Raw genomic sequence first — 19,685 nt, 5'->3', positions numbered from 1 at the left:
ATTCAAAAGCTCTTGCAGTGTCACTGCCTACATGTGCTGTTTTGGGGGTGGTTTGGGGGTAATTTGGGGAAAGAGGAGAGATTGTGTGTGGCTGGGGTGTTTTTCTCCCCAGAAGATAGAGGGGACTTTGCTCACCGACACTGGTATCTTGAGCCTTTGGTGGTCATTTGGTCCACACACCTACAAAAGACACACTCATGTTCTCTGTGAAGACAATATGAGAGATACTAATAAAGTGCACAAGTGGGATGGCATGTTTGCCCTGGGAGTCCTACAGGTAGTCCAAGTTTCCAGGAGGGAAACCTGAAGGAAGAAGACAGATCCTGTATGTTCTCTCCATGAGGACACCTTTAGGGGTCCAACATCTGTCTGCATCGCTCTGCTTCAACACTACACACTTGCTCAAAGAGCCAAACCCAGTTTTCCTAAAGAACACTCAATTCTGCAGACACTTGTACATAACAGTGATGATATTCAAAAGCTCTTTAACATAATAAAGAAAATACATTAAAAAATTCTCAGCAATGAACACAAGATTTATGGGAACATAAGCTATTTGGAACTGAATCCAGAAGTTTAAATCGTTAGGTTTTGGCTGTGGTGAACTTAGCCCAGCCCTATCGCACAAGCAAACCTTCCCACAAGGTTCACAACACGGGAAAGATTAGGACAAGCAACACCAATAATAACTGCAAGAAAATAAACTTTATCTGAAACTAATCAGGTATTAACCATTTGAGGAAGTTTGTCAACTCCCCGTATTTGGGTTTTTAATCAGAAAGGGTGAAGACTTATACTCCCAAGTAACAAATGTGATTGTACATTGGTTTAGATTTAAGTTACATGTTCTTCAATTACTCTTCACAGGTTCCTCAGAAGGACAGTGGAAAAGGAGTTCTAGTGTCAGAGTGATTTCTACTGAAGGCTCAGTCTATACACAGTCCATGTATTCCACCTTCCATACAGAAACAGGATCGAGTGCTTTACTGGGAGCTTTTCTAATGAAGCAGTAAGATTCAAGTACTTTCTTGATACATCTTTTTTTTTTAGCAAATAAATCCAACAACCAACAGTATAAATAATATAAGAAAAACTAGCGCACGTGTTCCAAATGGAGTGATACAGAAGAGGTCTGCATACAAAGGGGAGTGCCACAAACAAGAAGAGAAACAGAAGAATTTTTAAGAACCCAAAAGGTGTTCCCCTAGAGCCCTCTCGCCATCATATCCAGTAGACACTTTGAGTCCCAAAGGCTAAAACATGACTTGGGCACAAACACCATTGAGCTATAAATTGAGACAATACCAAAAGATCAGTGAGAATTGTGAAGGATCAGAAGCACCCACTACCAGGAGGACTGAGAGACAAGGTATATGCCACCACTGTTTTCTTATCAGCCTCTTTGTGAACAACTTATGCAGAGGAATGGCTGAGGGAACTGGGGTTGTTCCTGGAGAAAAGGAGGCTGAGGGGAGATGTTACCGCTTTTTACACTGACCTGAAAGGAGGATGGAGTGAGGTGGATGTCAGTCTCTTCTTCCAAGTAATAAGAGGTAGAACTAGAGGCAATGGCCTCAAGTTGTGCCAGGGGAGGTTTAAATTGGATATTAGGAAAAATGTCTTCACTGAAAGGGTTGTCAAGCACTGAAACAGGCTGCCCATGGAAGTGGTTGAGTCACCATCCCTGAAGGTATCTAAAAGACCTCATGAAGATGTGACACTTAGGGACATGATTTAGTGGTGGATTTGGCAGTGTTAGGTTTACAGTTGGACTCAATGTTTTTTTTCCAACCTAAACAAATCTGTGATTCAATGATTCTATTTAGGGTATTTGATTATATTCACAAATCTAGAAACAGTCTGTTGCAATGCAAGCAGAGTACAAAATATCTACAAAGTTTTTCTATTGCTTCCTGCAGAATTCCAGTTTGCTGGCTGGAACTCAAGATCCAATCAGTTTGGTGTCAAACACACGCTTTCTTAACTGATACCCAACTCCTTCAAGGAGCTGAATTCCTTCAGCTGGAGAAGCCAACAGACCTTTCGTCCTCAGGATTTTGATGGGAAGTGTCCTGAAGCTTTACAACACAGACACAGGAAGAATGCCTCTCTATATCTTCTGTGAGCATTATCCTTGCATGAAATGAAACAAAAGATTTTCACTAGACACATGCTTAAGGATGAGAACAAGAGTTCCAGCAGGTTTTGCTCTATCCCTTTAGGCACCCTTAGGCCTCATACACAACAGCTGAGACACACTAGCTATAATCTCCTTAAAACTATCGCCGTTGATGCAGTTTCCTCTGACCAGGAAAGTCAGGGATATTTTTTGGCCAAGAACCTTAATGACCTAACAGCACTAAAGACAAACCTTTTTCAGCTATTCGTCTGCATTCTTCAGGCATGAGGACATGAAGAGGGGGAAGCACTGAACTATGTAAAACTGTGGAGAGACATTCCATTACAGAGCTATTCAAGTTAGCATCTCATTTATATCCTGGGATATAAACATAACTTCTTCCCCATATATGATGAAGATTCCCATGCATAATTTTTCAAGACTAATGCTGCGTAAACTTGCTTACAGCCCAGTCACTCCACAGCCTGAGAATTTTTAGAGGGTGACATATTTGATCATTTTTTAGTATACTAGCAATAAATGAATGAAGGTTAACAGGTATTTCTCCTCCTCCTGTCCACTTTTTGTATCTGCCTTTTTCCAACCAAAAAGGGACCTCTGTTACTGCTTACACACACAGTTTATACAAGTAGAAAGACCAAGAAATCTGGCTTCAATCACTAACTAGTGCTTGTAGACAACACTGGAATAAGAATAAAGGTAATAAAAGTCAACCAATGGAAAAGACATCCAAGACCATCAAAGACTTGTTAGCAAACAGCATGGCATGAAAGTAGGTACAGACACTGAACGCAAGGAAAAGTAGAAGGTGAGGTAGAAGGGTACTGTGCTACCCAGATTCCTGCCAATGCCAACAGGAATAAGACAGATGGGTTTAGACAGACAGCTAGGCTTGTCTCCAAGCTAAAATCCCCAAGAGAAACTAGGAGTACATTTCTCTCTCTTATTCATGCATTCTTCATAAACCTCCAGAGACCGCTCCGCAAACTGGAACAATAAAACAAAATGTCAAGACAATAAATGGGGCATCCAATCTCTGCAGTTTGTTAGAGGAAAGCCTTTTCTGACTTGATGGCAGTACCTCGTTTTCCTTTCATAAACAGCAAAGTGATGCAGAATAAGCATTGCCGGTTAGAATTACCTGAAAGATAGACTGTAGCAGCACAGCATTACTTGGCTAGATCAGTTACGTTCAAAAACTTCAATATGAAATCCATCTTGCCACAGGTATATCTTAGTATTTTCCTGTCATCTGCTCTGTAGTGTCATACCAGGTACATTGCTAGAGATACAAGAAATAGCAGGAATCCATTCAATTTTTTATAATCTGAGGAAATTAATTCCAGTTTCACCTCTGCTCCCAAACTTCTATTATAATTTGAGAAAGTCGGAACTGTTGCAATAAATCAGCAATGAAACAATTAATGTTTCATTCTCATTTACAGTGGAAGCATTTAAAACTAAAGGTAGATGTATCTTCCCTTTTCTTCAAACAGGAGAATTTCACTGTTATTACTTACCTGCACACTTTGATTTGCTTGGAACCATAAATTTCATTTCTGGAAGAAAATAATATTGCTTATGCAAAAGTGGTAAAGCAAGTACCCTGCTAAATTATGGTGAAGCATCACAGAGGTCACCCTGTAGCTGGAGAGCCCAAAACCCCAGCTCCACCTTTGGCATATTAGGCAACTGCAGTCACGCAAGTAATTTTATTTCCAGCTGCTTTGATTTCTTAATCTACAAAATGGAAATACTGGTTAAGGTCGTTCAAGGACATTACAATATTCAAAGTTTCATCCTGTGCTTTTATCTGATATTTGAACGAAACCAAGAAACCTTGTGTTGCACAAAAAGTCAGTTGTGCCAATACATCTGTTCTCCAATAAAAAGCAGTTGCTGGGTTTGCTTCTGCTTCAGTTAGGCCTTGAGCCCACTCTGGCTCCTTAGGAAGCTCTCCTGGCAGCAACTTAATTCCACAAAGTGTTTAAAATCATCAAAATAGCATACTTAATTGTGCTTCATTTAATCAAAACCTGTCAATTAGCCCTAGTAATAGCTCTGATTAACTCTGCAAAGCACTTTGGAAAACTACAATGAAAAGGACTGTATTGGAGCTAGGTATCATCACTTTCATCACTTCCACAAATATGACCTGAAGACTTCGAAATACACATAAGAAACTTCTTTATGCCTTTGTTGACTCAAACACTACTCCAAGCCATATGACATTCCTCAAGGAAGAATTTCAAAGTATTTAATAATTCAAAATCTTGCAACACCTTTGAAAAGTAGTGAAAAGTGGGCAGTCACATAAATTTCTTCATCCACTGCTGAAATACATCTGTCTCTAGGGTGAAGCATAGTACTCGTTTAACAGTACAAACCCACAGAAGGAGAGTGGGCACAAAGGAAAAAATACTATTGTATCCATTTAGACCTAGAGGGGAAGTTTGTGGGGGCAAATGTGCAGTTAACCAAACCAGAATTTAAACAGCACCTTTTGCTTGGTGCCAAATGAGTTAGAAATATCCCATGTTTCTAAATTTGGTAGTCTTCTAAGGAGGAGTCAACAGCAACAAGTCTCTGTAGGGGCTGGTAAGGGTAGATGGGAAGTTTTGTCCTTATTTGATTTACTGGTTAACTTAATCTGGACTGTTTATGACTGTTTAATAGTGTTGGTGGGCTGATCTCATGTTATCTTTAGATGATACTTTAATGTTGCAGCACAATCATTATTACATTCTTGTGAGCTTAGAGTGCCTAGGACAATTGCTTAAATCTAAGAGAAGTACTAACTCCTCAGGCAGACAGGCACAAGTGTTAAGCCATTAAGTCCAGGACCTGACCCATATCCCATTTGAAAACCACAGTCTCCAACAGGACTGTGCCCTCAGCTCCCCTCTGGACCACCGATACATATCTTCTCTGTTCATGGGACAGCTCTTGTACACTAAATCATAGAACCAAACATGCTCTTGGGAGGCCTCCTACCCACATAGTGAGCCTCTCCCAGTACAGTTTAGCTCATGAGAAGCTGTTCAGTCAGAAAGTCTTAGGAGGACCTTGCAACAACCAGTTTCGTATCGCATGCCTTTGGGCTTTGCCAAACCCACTAGTTTTAACTCAAATGCAGATTCCACAATGTTTCCAACCCTGCTGAAAAATTTACATTCTTCTTTAAGCAAAGGTAACACTCTTACACTGGGAGTTTTTTCACCCTTTTATATTAAGTAGGGCAAGAAATATACTCTGAGAAGAATAGAACTGGGATGCAGACTACTTTTCTTTCAAACATCATTGCAGAAAAGACTTAGGTTCAGCCTTACAGTAAGGAAGGGCACTATAGGTGGTCATTGCAAATTCCAACCAGGAACATGCTCCTCACAATGCAGCAATCCCCCAGGAGCTACTTTCTAGACAAATGGAGAAGAAAACCAGTATAGTGAAGGTGCTGGTTTTCTTACAACTGCACTCCCAGGTGGACAACAAGTAGGGATCACTCAGTCTTAGAGAAAGATTCTCTGACCTTGTTAAGTATCAGTCATGGGAAAACATATGTTTGTCCCTGCTTTTCAATTCACTTGCTGCTGCTACTAAGCACAATGCAGAAAACAATCAATGGATCAGGTTTCTAAATGGGAATCAAAACCATTGGGAAGATCTAACTTCTATTTCACCTTTTTGGGAGGTTTCTTCCACTACTTCACTATCCTCTTCTAAGAGACACAGTATCATGCTGTTTGCATGCACTTTAATGTATTTGCATTTTGCTGAGATAACTCAAGTATTACACAGTTCAAGGTTTAAACACCTATTTCCCCTATTTTGAACAGCACCCTTTACAAAATATAAAAGACAGACACATTTTCAGGATATTTTTTCTGGTTAAAAAAAAGAAAATAAAAAAAAATACAAACAAACAAAAAAAAACAGATGGGGTTTCAGTCCAAAATATGCAATTGGCATTTGGCCCAGTGTAAAGACATGCCCAAACTGCTTGAGGACAGAGCAGCTGTGGGGCCAGGGGGCAGGTCACAAACTGCCTAAACCAAGGAGACTGCAGGAGCAATTCCTTCAGGCCAGAAAACAGTTCTGTGGAAAACAAGTGGGGAGTATACTAAAATCATCTCCATTCAGTCTCGCCATACACAAGTTGAAACCATTTTCTGTCCCTTTAGTGTTCCTTCTTCACCCATCTGAGCCAGAAACTGCCACCCAGCCTCATCTCTTGTTTAAACCACCTCCCACCATCAGTTTACAAGGACAGGAGAGAATTTCCAGAGTAGCAACAAATCTAGTATGACACTGAAAGAAACTTTTGGTAAATGCAATAAAGTGCTGCCATGAAAGATCAGCCAACTCAGCTCCTGATCCAATCATTGTGGAAATGTCTACATGAATGTAGAAAAGGACCAGAAATATTACTGAGGGAGGAAACAGGAGGAAAAGAAAAATATTACAGAGGGAGGAAAAGAGAGCAGTTCACTTAGCCAGCCTGCATCCCCTCCACAACAGAGGGGGCAGGAGAAAAAAAAGCCCTTATAGCTATGGTACCAAACATGAGTAAAGTCACTGTCAAAACCAAAGCACAGTTGATGTAAATAAGGATGTTGAGTTGTAAAGGGTGTAAAGTTGATGTTGAGGGTGTGAATAAGGCTCCTGTTACCTGCTTATTCTCCCACTTCTGTACTTTATTCACATAACATAAAAAAAAAAAACAAAAACAAACAAACAAAAAACTACGTGCAATCCATTCATGCTGTAGAAAACTTTATTCTGGAAAAGCAGCAGCAAGGTTCACTTCATGGGACTCAAGTTGCTCTAGCAATTTAAACAGGCAGCACACATAAAATGCTAACAGAGTTCCTACACAATCTAAAGGACTGAGAAAAATAGGGTTATTTGAAAGGTTTTTTCAGTGAAAGTGAAAGATAAAACCCAATTTAACCTGGACCTGAAAACTTTAGAGCCCAGTAAACGTGCAAGAGAGCTATACACCATTTCCTATTAGGTGGCTGCCAAACAGATTTGCTACACATTTAATAAAGCAGTAAAATAAGGTATTTATGTAGAATGTTTAAATCTGAACATATTTGTTCCATTTTTTTTTAAATGAAAGTGTAACCTGATAGGTGTTACAATTACTGGACATTGGGAAATATGATGAGAAAAAGGAGTCAGAACTCCTGCTGCATCACAAAAATTAACATAACAGTGCCCTTTCACAGGTCTGCTTTAACAGACCTATAAAACCTATTGCTTCGAGCCTCTAACATGAGTGCCCAGCTGGCAGTTGATGGATTTTCAGATGCCTTGGAGGATCTAGCTACTTTGAGGGAGTATTATTGAATACTCTTTGCTGGGTCACACATCATTGCTATTCCTTCCCTTCAGGGCTTCACCTCATATTTGGCAAAGGAACATAACTGAGCTCTTTCCAATGTCAACACCTTTTCTTTGCTTGGCTAGAGGTGTCAGTGCAGAACAAACACAGGGAACTGCCTTCCTAAGTTCAGAGCTCCCCAACTCACATGCACTTTTCAGGCTCAATCTTCTGCTCATTGAAACTTTACAGTAAAACTGCCATAGCCCACTGAGTACAATTTCAGACCATCACACCTTTTCCTGCTAAGGAAAGAAATGCAACAAACTGTAAAGGTACATGTCATAACAAATAGCTCAATATAAATATCTAGTAAATTTTGCTTGTTTAATGTGCAGATCTCAGGAGGTATCAGTTATCCCTTTACAGATGCACAGAGAAACTAAGGTTGCAGGTTATGGAATGACTTAGAAGACCTCTGAGCAAGTGAACAACAAAGCAGGAAACAGGAGAAGAGACTTGCAAGCTAGTAAATCTTTACCTGAGTTTACATCTTTCTGTAGACATTGTCATTAACAGTAGTTGCTTCTGAAAAAAATGAATTGTTCTCTTTTGAAGAAAGATGAACTCTCTTCTTTATGGGTGCTTATTCCCAGAGTGGAGAAAATCAAAGGGATAAGATTACAAAAACACTAATGTTACAGATCAAAGCTGTTTTCTTCTGAGTTTGAGTACAAAAGTAAAGCAGGTATTTTCAGGTAACATTATTTTAAGAAAGGGGTACTTTTCTGTTTCAGTAGAGATATATAAAGACATGTATAAGTATCTTTAATACAAGGAACACACTGAAACAATAAGTTGCTGACTTCTGTTTGCAATACTCAATCACATTCCTAATGTGAAGATTCTGAGTTCCCTCTAAAAAGAACATGTGGATGCTTTATTGTTAAACAATTAGGCCAAAACCATGCTGAGGATTTTTCTATCTGGTTCAAAACTGACTTTAATGGAAAATTAGCATCAAACTCTCGTAAGTGACTTAGAAAATCTCAGCAGGGTTGTACAAAAAAGCCAGAGCATTTTTCTTCTATTTCAAGCTAGCCTGCTTAACACCTTGTAGAGAGCTGAGAACCCATGAATAAAGATAGAAAACTGTGAAGGCAGTAAAGGTCTTTGCCTCCTCTGTTCCCTGGTAAAAATGAAGTTTCAGTTATCCTGAAACATCTGCTGTGCTAATTTGTGTATCAAAGCTAACATCTGTTTTCATCAATAAAGTGGTTTACAACTAATTTAATCAGCATATAGAAAACACTGCTTGGAGTATTTGTGAAATGATGTGGATAAATTACTATCTTTTGAATAGTTAGGATAAATATATTCTACATAAGATGTAAAGCTGGGCTATGCATTCATGTTGGAGATTGTACCTTTGTCTCTTGGCATGGTGCAGGGTGAAGGGGGCTGAAACAGTAGATACAAAATAACCGTCATCTAGCAACCAGAAATAAGGATTATGGCTAAGTCTCAAAAATCAAACATACTAGATACAGAAGAACTCATGATTTTCAAGAATAAAAAATAGACTAACATTATATCTGTATATATACATTAGTTCATTAATAAATAACTTGAGATTAAGTAGTTAAGAATCATAGCATTAAAAGCCTAAACTATCCTGCTAATCTCACCACCTAATCATACAAATTTGGAAATCAAGTAAACTCATCTGAAATCACCTTCTATTTGAAAAAAAAAAAAGTTAAAAGGCATTTTGAAGCACTGAAGGGCAGCAGCAGTATTGTCGTTTCAGAAACACTGCTCTGGGTGTTTATTTACAGTTTGAAATGAAAGAAAATATTTTGCCTCACAATATATTTCTGATTTTCCTAAGCCTTTAGGTGAAAATGGATAGAAAAGCTTTTATCTGTTTCCAGGATTACCTTCCTGAACCTTCTCATCTGTATTGATGCTTCCCTTCCCTACCAAAGTTATACATTTTGTTAAGTACTTTCAGGTTTACAAATGAAAGATGCTACACAGCTGCAATATAGCATCATCTTTCTGCCATTGTCTGAATTCAGCTTTGGTTTTTATTGTAATTTGCCTACTCCAGAAACCACTAATCCTAATTTGATTCAGAAGTCCTCATCATTCAGATATTTAAAATCTACATGATAAAGCCTAGAGTTGAAAATTATTTATCTCCATTAGCCCAAGGTTTAGGATTCCTGCATCCAGATTTTAGTAGTTATGGAGTTAAGTACCCTTGCTGTGTATTGGGGGGGGAGAGAAGAAAGAAAATATATATATATATATACACATACACACATATCATTTACGTCAGTGTGTCTTGGATCAAAAATTCTCTCACTGACTGTCCAACACTAGAGGTCATGGTAAGCCTCCACAAAAAACCCTTTCTTTTCAAAACAGTTGATACGTACTTGCCTTTTACTCTTTGCCTAACTAGGAAGGTGGTGGATTCAGAAACAATTTGAAAAGTCACAGCCAGAAATAAAGTGCAAGGTGAGGAAGAGCTGAGTGCCTATATGCTGGGATAATCCACCTGGTCCAAATCACACTGCTCTGTGTGGTCTCCACCCACCCCAGCTAGCCTTCTGATTACATGTTTGTCTAGGCTGGACAAGTAGAGGTGGTTGCGAACCTGTTCTACTGCAAAGCAGATGGGAAAAGCAAAATGAAGTTCTGGTCCAAGACAAAGCACTAAGTTATCCAGGGCTGGATTCCTGCTGTTTCATCCATTACCTTGTGAATATGCATGTCCCTCAAAATTCATTACGTATTTGAATTTCTCACGTGAATATGCCACTGAACAGAATTATTCTGCTTCCAGAGTGTACCTCCAGCCCAGTAACTCAGATACACTTCTACAGGGCAAAAAACTCTATTATGTCTCCAAACTTAAGAATAGGCCAGACTTTTTCCTCTATCACATCAGCTGATCCAAAGTAGTTCTGGGTCAACACTAGTATGCCAAATATTCCAGTAAGGTTCATCTCATACTTTCTGTGCAAAATTATGCTTCCCACTAAAAATAACGGTAATGGATTGAACTATTAATCTTCAAAAGAGAAGCTGGTTTCACCAAGAAAAGCAGAAAGCAAGTTCTCTTATCTTTCTTATAGGCTGCAATTTTATGCTAGGTCTTAACCTTTTCAGTTGCTATAAATAACACAATATATAATGATCCACTGAAAAAATAAAACCATCATCTCCCTTCAGCCTTATACGCTGGAGTGTCCCCCCAGCACAATCTCGTGGAGGTGGATATAAACCAACAGTGTATTTTTCTCATAATTTTTTACCTTCCAATGTTGTCCTCAATCAGGAGGAAGTATGTGCCACTGAAAACTTGATGGCTCTCTTACTGTTTCATTTGGGCAACATCATCTTAGCTGCACATTCATCAACACTTCTATTTCTCCAACTCAGCGATAACTGTCTTGCAGGGAGATAACTCAATGGTAAACAAAGCCAGAATTAAAGCCGAATCTCAATCAAACCTTATGTGATGCTGGTTTCACAATGCGAAGCAGAAACTGACATCTTTCTTGGTGTCCCGCTAAACACAAATCTGATCATCAGAAAACATGTCCAAGTAAAGGAACACATCATCAGCTAACTTCTTGCAACTCAAACAGCTACTATTAGGGACTGTCCGTGACAGACAACAAGCCTGGATGCTCACAGGCAGATGAAGAATCTCTCTGTCACCACTTATTCCCTTTCTAGGGCCTGATAAACCTCAAGCCACAGTTAAAGTGGTACCTAAAATCTAGGTCTTACATCCATACAAAGCCTGGACACAGCAGCACAATTGAGGGTGTGACACATACAGTTCATTCAAGCCCAGCTGCTGGGTTTGGAGTGCTTTGGAAGGGAGGCTCAAGGGCCAAAAGAAGAAAGAAGAAAGAAGCACACTAAGAAAAGCCAGAGACAAGAACAACAAATGTTTTCCTTGGAGCTAACAGACAAGTTTCCCCAAAGCACAGAGGTTTAGCTGAAGATTTTCTTGCATGTAAACCAGCAAGAGTTTATTTTTTCTAGGGAGTTACCTGTGTTGTCCAAGTTATGTAGCCAGAGTTAAAACAGGGTAGGCTAGTAAGATTATCCGCAGCTCACTTTGGCACTAGATGAAAAGGTAGCTCTGCCACCCAGTAATATACCCTTTTACTCCCCAAGACTGAGTATGTCTCTGGAGAGAAAGACCAGTTCCTCTGCTGACTGGTATACAGCTACAGCAATAAATGCCTTGAGGGTCCTGCTCAAGGTGTTGGTTCAGAGGATAATAAAGCACTGAGCCAATCAGCAGGAAACCCCTCAGCACCAGTCCCTAGCACTGGGGAGAACAAAGCTGAAGCACAACACCTGTGAAAGCAAGGAGGGAGGCCTAGAAGATATCCTGTTAATAGCAAAAACCGGCTATCAAGGTTATGCCATTCAAGCTCAAGAGTACCCATGAGTGTCACACAGGCTTTTCAGACAGGTGCCAAGAAGAGAGCATGAGCTCCTAGCACTTGTCCTTAGTTTTCTCTGCATTGTATAACTACATAATTGAGGACATCTACTCATTTCCACAGGAGATATGGTGATGGAAACATCCATAAAACACCAACAGTGAATTATGCATACAAACTTTCAAGTGCATGAATTGTACTGAATGCTGGTTTAACAATTTCAGAGATTAAGTAATACTTGCAAAAAGCCTATAGGGTGGTGCAGATTATTTTAGGCCCCTTCTGTCTGATCCTTTTCTGTCCTTTCCTACTCTGATCTCAACTCTCAAGTCAGCCATTTCTTTCACAGTTTGAGTGTCACAGGGGATGTTCTGACCAAAAACTAAAGTTCACAATATAGCAGGGATATAGCAGGCAGTAAAACACAAACTATGGTATGGAAGTGCTGCCCAATTTGCAACTTAACAGTGGAAATAATCAAAGCCTGCCATTACGCAGGAGATCGGGTAAGCTTTGCTGATCTGCCATATCTTCAAAACAATATTTCCTGTTAATAAAGCTCATTTGAACAACACCAGCTTGCAGGATCTTGTGAGCCTAGAAGCAGCATTAAGAGACGAGGCAAACTGGAAATGCCAATCGTTACAATCCTGTGTCACAAATGAGAAGCACTTTCACACAAAGCCAGTCAATATGCACATTGTGCCCATGCAGAAAGAAACATGACTTCAGGCCCTCTCCAGTGACCTTGAGTGAGAAGTTTCCACCATGACAAAGGATCAAAATTGTTAGAGCCCCTTTAATTCCACCCTGTCCTGCAAAAACTATGCACTCCCTCAAAGAAGTAACAATGTTGAAAGCAATAACGTCAAGAGACAGACCCATCTCCTCCTGACTTGGAGGATTTTATCAGAACAGTGAACAGATTCCATGCCTAGAACACCTGCTCCTCACTGAAGAAGGGTTGTGAGGTCTTCCAGGGCAGCTCTCACAAAGTACTTTGGTCTCTGCCCTAATACTTGGAATAGCAGGCAGAGCAGGGCACTTTGCACAACCCTAGTTAGTCAGCATGTCCCCTGTGATTGTGACTGGATGCCCCATGAAGAAGACTAATCTTTTTCTGAAGGAAAAAAAATGCAAACCAGTAATTCAGTGTGATGACCCCATCAAAATGATGAAATGAATAATAGTATTAAAACTTCACACAAGGACTGTTTCTAATAAATTGAGAGTTAGGGAATAAAGTTAAATGTTTCAACTCAAAGACCTGGTTTCCTGTGTTGGCACCAGTGCTAAGACTAAATGTTCATACACCAAGCATATTTACATCTTCATTTTAAAGAGAAATTAGGAGGGAGATACACTTAAACTGAAATAACATTCCTGTGTGCATGAGCACACTCATCTATTTCTGACAGAAACTCCCTGTGCTTTCACTGTGTCCTTAAGGACTTCATTTGCACAGATTCACTGAAGTCAGCTACACTGAAGCAGCTGATAGGTTTTCAGCAGACACAGCTCAAAGAAACATCTCTTCAAAGAGTGGTGAAAGGTGGCATTAAAAATGAATACCTACTCTTGTCCTTTGTTTCTTAGCCTAATAAATACATCTCCAAGGTCAGAAGCTTACAGCAGAACATATAAAAATCACTGGCTGTATGAATTACAGCATGTGTTTACCTTAATAGTTCTAACTACCTGGGTATACGCTCCCGATAGAGAACAAGTTAGGTTACTCTATACATGTTCACTGTGGATTAAGGTAATGCAGTCTTCTTCCAAACTAGGTTGGTTAAGAATATGAAGTTACAGACCTCAGCTGATGAGTAGGAATGCCTACTGTGAATCATTGCAATTCTATCACCTCTATCTATAATATCCAGCTCTCTGCACATACACAATTATCATATCTAATTTCCCACTGTAGTTAACAGCAACAGACCCAACCAGAAAGGCATACCCAAATGAGAGAGTGGTTTGGCCATGAAGTGTTTATGTGCTAGCTGATCCCTGTCCCTACAGTCTGTAGTAAGGTGGACTTCAGACAGTTCAGTTGCTAACGCAGAATAAATCTTTCAGGCTCAGGCCCTGGTGAATGAAAAGTTTTAACTGCTGTTCAAAGCCTATATGAATGAAAGAGGACTTAAATCTGAAACTCCATGAGCCAGCATCCCCATTGTTCAAATTAGTCCTCACTTTATTTCTGCACACATGAAGAGCAAGGACCAGGAAACAGTAGCTATAGAGGGAGAAGGATCTTCACCCTTGCCCCCTCTACCAGAGCAGAACTCTGGAGCAGCACAGGAGACCAGGATTTACGGATTCTTTGTGGCAGCTCCTAGGTGGGCAGGACACCTTCCATGACATTTAACTTGACACATCTCACCAGCATAAGGCATTTCTACATGAAACAGAAGGAAGATACAGGAAAAAATTTTGCAGTCGGATTAGGGGTAAGTGTGAAAAGTACTAACGCTCAGGTGGTGCACATGCACCTGAAAAACATATCCAAAATTCTTCACAAAAGGGGGAATTTCAGGTCTTATGTGGTTTGACTCCAAGGCTTGGCAACACCACTTATAACCTCACCAAAGTTCAATATGACTAAGAGTGTTTACAAGCAAAAGGAATAGGCCAAATTGAGAATGTAAATATTTGGATTCAATTCCCCAAACTTGCCTCCATCTGTGCTGCCAACTAAATCCCAACTGCAGACTGAAAAATCTGAAAAGCAACAGTTGCACACACTTTATAGCACAGAGACAAAACTAACACACATGGCACTCAGCACTGGGAGGGAAAAAAAAATTGTAATCTAAACTGAACTTATTTTAAACAAGACATCAGTGAAGTTTGGACTGAAACTGAACTTGACTCAGCTATCATTTGGTACATTTTGAAAGTCTGATCAGTCCAGATGTTGGTCTTCTGCCCTGCAGGAGACTGGGCTACATTAACCATATCTAGATTACTCAAGACCACATAGATGATACAAAGGATCAACTACACAGTGGTAACTTTGATCTAAACCACATTCTCTTAAGCCATCAAAAGTGAGTACTTGTATTTTCCTGGGGAGATGATTCGAGGAAAGTCTTCTCTGAACCTGCGGTAATTTATTTAGCAACCTCAGTCCTATATTCAGAATTCATTTAGGATCCCAAATCACTTTGAATTCTTTCACACAGGCTTTCTTTTTTTCTTTTTTTTTTTTAGTTTTACCACAGTTCTTTTAGCTATAGATAAGGATGGCAGACAGGGACCCATCCAAGAGAGTTTTGACCTTTAACAACCACAAATCCCAGGGGATACACTGCATTCTCGGCAACCAGTTCCCAGCCATTCTTCCCAGCCCTTCTCAGAAAGTGTTAAATGCCTTTCAGTCCTGTGTGTCCATTGCAGACACTCATTGGAGGCAATCAGAAAGACAAGCATCTTGCCAAGTCAAGGATCTTGACTTTTTTTGTATCATAAGAATTTGGGCCTCCTCACTCCCACTACTGTAAACTAACAAAAAGTCCATCCTCTCCCTCTTCAGTTAAATGGGAAAAGTACAAATCTCATTCTTTAGCTTTACTCAGCTGTGGGAAACTTGGTTTTGCTCTCCAGTTAAAAGCAGGCTCTTCAGCGCACTTCACAGTGACCTCTTCACAAGGAGCTAGTATCATTTCTTTAAATGCCCCTACACTAAAAATAGTCCTGCTTCCTAAACATGAGTGCTTAGCAGTTCCAGGCATTCTGAGATCCTGCATACCACTACATTTTTTTTAAACTGGCAACATTTACTTAACCAGCAATTAAAGAAATGAGGCCCAGCCGCCCCAGTGATTCTTCCCAGAGGGTCTTAGATGTTTATGAAACACAATGAAAACAATAAAGTGGATAAAATCATGCTATTCCATCAAGTCCTTGGCAAGACTTCCCAACCAAGACTAAATTGGCATGGTACGTTACAGTCAACAGATTACACAATGGTTTACAGGGTCACCAATAACAAGGGGTCACAAGCTCCTTAAAGAGCTACAGTATATGTTAAAAGTCACTTGCTTGAAGGGAAGTGGCAATGTTTGGTCCTGAGCTCCTATGAGCAAATCCTGGCAGCCACAGCACAAACACATTGTAGGGGTAGGAGAGGGCAGAAGACATCTCTCCTTCCCAGTACCAGGAAGGGCAACACCAGTGTGCAAGCTGGCTGGGGGAGTTTGGCACCCTGAAGGAAGCAGAAGAAAGCCAGGCCAGACAGGACTCTCTCATTTCTGGACAAGAGAGAATACATGATATATACTTTAAGGAGCAGGACAATTTCCATGCCCCAGTGAGGCCCAGTATCCCCCCCCCATCACCCCTTCCCAAGGAGCCCTGCTCCTCACTCCCCCATACTCTAAAAGAAAACTTGTTCCATCCCAGAAGCAAGATGGCAGTTCCCTGTCAGTGTAGTCACTCTTAAGAGTGTATAGGCTGTAGCTTGCTTTAATGGTGTTTGCCAATATTCTTAGCTAACTTGATAAATAATAAATAATTGCTTAAATGTGTTGCAGTTTTCCTTTAAATAACTAATCTTAAAGCAAGAGAGAAAAGAATGGTCAAAGCCATGTATCTCACTCTTGCCCATCAACATGGTAACAGATTTCCACCATCACCTGCATAACTCAATCATCAAATGAAAGTTAAATTCTGATGTTCCCAAAACATGTGATTTTCTCAAACCTCATATTAAAAGCAAGATACTCCCACTTCTGCTCTGTTAACTCATCCTTCCACCATATGGAATATCTTCATCTAGTGACTATATATTCATCATGTATAAACAAATATTATTAAGTCTTAAAGACAAATCAACCTCATTACAATTCATCTTACTCTGCATCATCAGAAATAAGGGTTTCATCCTTTATCTTCCACAAGTTTGGGTCACTGTAGGTAGTTTTTACGGGATTATTCAGTATCTGGCTGAAGTTAAAAGACTGACTACTCAGTCGGAATAAAACTGAAAGAAAACCTATTCCCCAAAGCCAGTGCTACAGTAAAACAAGGGTGTAGAAAACACTACTATTGATATACTCCATGCAATAACACTATGCATCCAGATTAATTTACCTTTGCTACTAAAATTCAAAGTACATTTGAGTGATAAAACTGAAGTAAATATAGGAAGGCTCTCTCATACGTAGCTGGTACTCTTTGATTGTGGTGACCTGCTGCTCCTTAGTAAAGCAAATGCTTGGTACCAAGCCAAGAGCAGTACATCTGATTTTCCCACCAAGTGAACTGCTGAAGCAGCTCCCTTAGCTCTTCAGCTAAATCTGTCTTGGGATCCTAAAGGCTTCCGCCGGAGTCCAGGTGGCTCCTCTACTCTTTTCAACACGCATGCGAACATTACAGCCTATTGGACAGACGATGCGAGTGGACACTGGAGGGGGAAAGCAGAGCTACATCTTCGCGTTCCCCTCCAGATCAGAGCCCCGCACTCGGCCGGCTGGCTGCTCAGCCCGGGTATAGTCAACCCGGTCCCGCCGAGGTGGTTTCCTGGCCTCCGATCCTCCGGGGTGCCTCTGCCCTCTCCCCACACGCGAGAAGAAATTCCCCGCTGGGCTCGGCGGTGGCAGGGGTAGCACCCACCGCAGGAGCACGGACTCCCCGCTTGGCCCGTGCGCAAGGACCCCACGCCTTCTGTGCTCCCCCCCCCGGCAGAGCAGAGCAAGACAGAGCAGGGCAGAGACACCCGAAAGGATCACGGGTCCTGTCCTGTTGCCGGCGACTCCATTGCCCTGGGGGCTCCGCGCTCCGGGGACTCCCCACCGCCGGCCGCCGCTCATCCCCGGCCCGCCCCACTCCCGGGAGGCGGGCTGCTCTCTGGGGCGCAGGGAAGGCGAGCCGAAGCACGATCAATCGTTTCTCCCCCTAGCCCCGCTCCCCTGCCCAGTTCCCCAGAGGCGACCACCAACCTGGCAGCTCGGCTCCCCGGCCCTTACCGAGGCGCGCAGGGATGCGCTCCCTTCCGCCGGCCCCCTGAAGCCCCCGTCCCGCAGCCCGGGAGGTTGTAGCCTTTTTGGAGAAGCTGGGAAGAGGGAAAGAAAGAAATGGGGGAGGGAAAGGGGAGGGAAGGGACTGAGATCGAGGGAGAGAGAAGTATGCAAAGGCAGGAAGTGGAGACGGCCACGGCCAGTGCGGGAGATTAATGGGAACCAGTCACCCGGCAGCCAACAAAGAAACCTGCTCCCGCAGCGCCGCCAGACCAGGGCTGCAGCCCCGCCGCTGCCGGGCAGACCCGAGCACCAAAGCCACCGCTCCCCTCGGCAGTGCTCGGCTCCAGCACCGCAGAAGGGTGGGCGCCGCCTCCCTCCGGCCCCAAAACCGGGTCCTGGCCAGGCGTGAGGAAGAGGATCAGCCAGCCGACGCCGGGCAGGACAGACCAGTCTGAGGGGAGATGCGATGGGCAGAGGAGGGGAGAACTGAGCCCCCCGTCTGACAATCCTCCTCCTCCCTCTACTCCAGAGGAGCTTATTTTTTATTTAAAACCGACGAGTGCTGGGCTGCTTTCCGCGCGGAGCCGCTTGCAGGGAAAGAAGAAAGAAAGGAAGGAAGGAGGAGAGCGAGCGGCGCGCTTCCTGCGCCCGAGCGCAGAGCAGATGGTTTCAATCAGGGCGCCGGGGATAGGCGAGCCCCCGGGGCTGCGGGACGTGGGGAACAGGAGCAGTACCTGTGGAGAAGGAGGTGGGGGGAGAGGGAGGCAGCGGATTGTCTCTGGTCTCCATTTCTAGTGCCTTGTTCAAATCCCGTGCCTTACCAGGACTAGCTCCCGACAGCGGCTCTGTAAGGCCCTGCCGCCCGGGGAGCGCACTCTGAGGTCCGCACGGCGCAACGCCCGTACCAGAGCGGGGAGGAGGTCTCTGTGTGGCACAGGCGATAAGTGCACTTACCTACCTGCATACCTGCCCGCCCGCCCGCCTGCCTGCCTACCTCACACAGGCCCCAGCCCACCTGTCCCCGTGCTTCTGCCAGCCTAATGGGTGATAAAGTAACACAAGATGCCTGATATCAAAACCACACAGAGGAGGCAGGGTACCAGATGTCAGCAGAACATAACTACTTCAAAATACAAACACTGCACCTATGTCTTGAAGTATTACGTAAGCATTTATCACTAACAAGCATTATTAGTCACTTCACCATATAGTAATCAAATGATAATAGGAACAGAAGAAACGTAAACAGATGAGCAACACAGGCATTCTGCAATTGGAAATCCAAATTTTAGCATTAACATTTCTGGAACTGACTGAAATGGAAACTGAATGGTGCTCAGCATTAAGCAAATGCTTATGAGCTTCCCTACAGAAGGATACTTCTTGGAACCCAGAGCCAGGTACTCAGGATAAACTATTCTTTGCTTTTGCCACCTCATCAACAAAATAAAAGATATTGTCTTAAGATACTCTGATCCATTGTCCCACATGACAAGGAAATCTCATCAAAGAAATCAAAAGACTGAACACACAGGAAACAAGGGTAACTCTCATCTGGATTCTGATGTGAATGCATGTTTCAAAATAAAAACTATTTCAGCTGTCAGCCTTCTTGGGACAGATGTATTTACTCAGCTGCAAACAGAACTGTGTCACTGAACATCAAAAAATGGTGGGAGTTTACATTACAACACATGAGGAATGATTTACCTCCTGAACAACAAGCTACTGCTGCAAGTTCTGTGAAGGAATATAAAATGAATATAACTTTCTTT

The 19,685-nt window shown here is 42.0% G+C and overlaps 1 protein-coding gene across 4 annotated transcripts in view; it reads right to left on the bottom strand.

The window, feature by feature from the left end:
• DENND2B (DENN domain containing 2B) overlaps nucleotides 1–18,775 on the bottom strand; it is a 178,947-nt gene extending 160,172 nt beyond the window's left edge. The window contains exon 1 of one of the 4 annotated variants that reach the window (XM_062619830.1): nucleotides 18,645–18,775. The gene's annotated coding sequence lies outside the window, so the exon portion shown is untranslated. Of the gene's footprint in view, nucleotides 1–17,889; nucleotides 18,026–18,644 lie in introns of those variants that run through there. The other 3 variants (XM_062619833.1, XM_062619832.1, XM_062619829.1) reach the window with 3 other exon arrangements.
• Nucleotides 18,776–19,685: the final 910 nt, after the last annotated feature.

Source organism: Pezoporus occidentalis, unplaced genomic scaffold (assembly GCF_034315485.1).
Source record: "Pezoporus occidentalis ecotype Australia unplaced genomic scaffold, CSIRO_AGI_Poc_V1 ctg214, whole genome shotgun sequence".
In the NCBI taxonomy this organism is placed as follows: Eukaryota; Metazoa; Chordata; class Aves; order Psittaciformes; family Psittacidae; genus Pezoporus; species Pezoporus occidentalis.
Note: the sequence above shows the minus strand (reverse complement) of the source record. Positions and strands in the feature narration are given on the sequence as shown.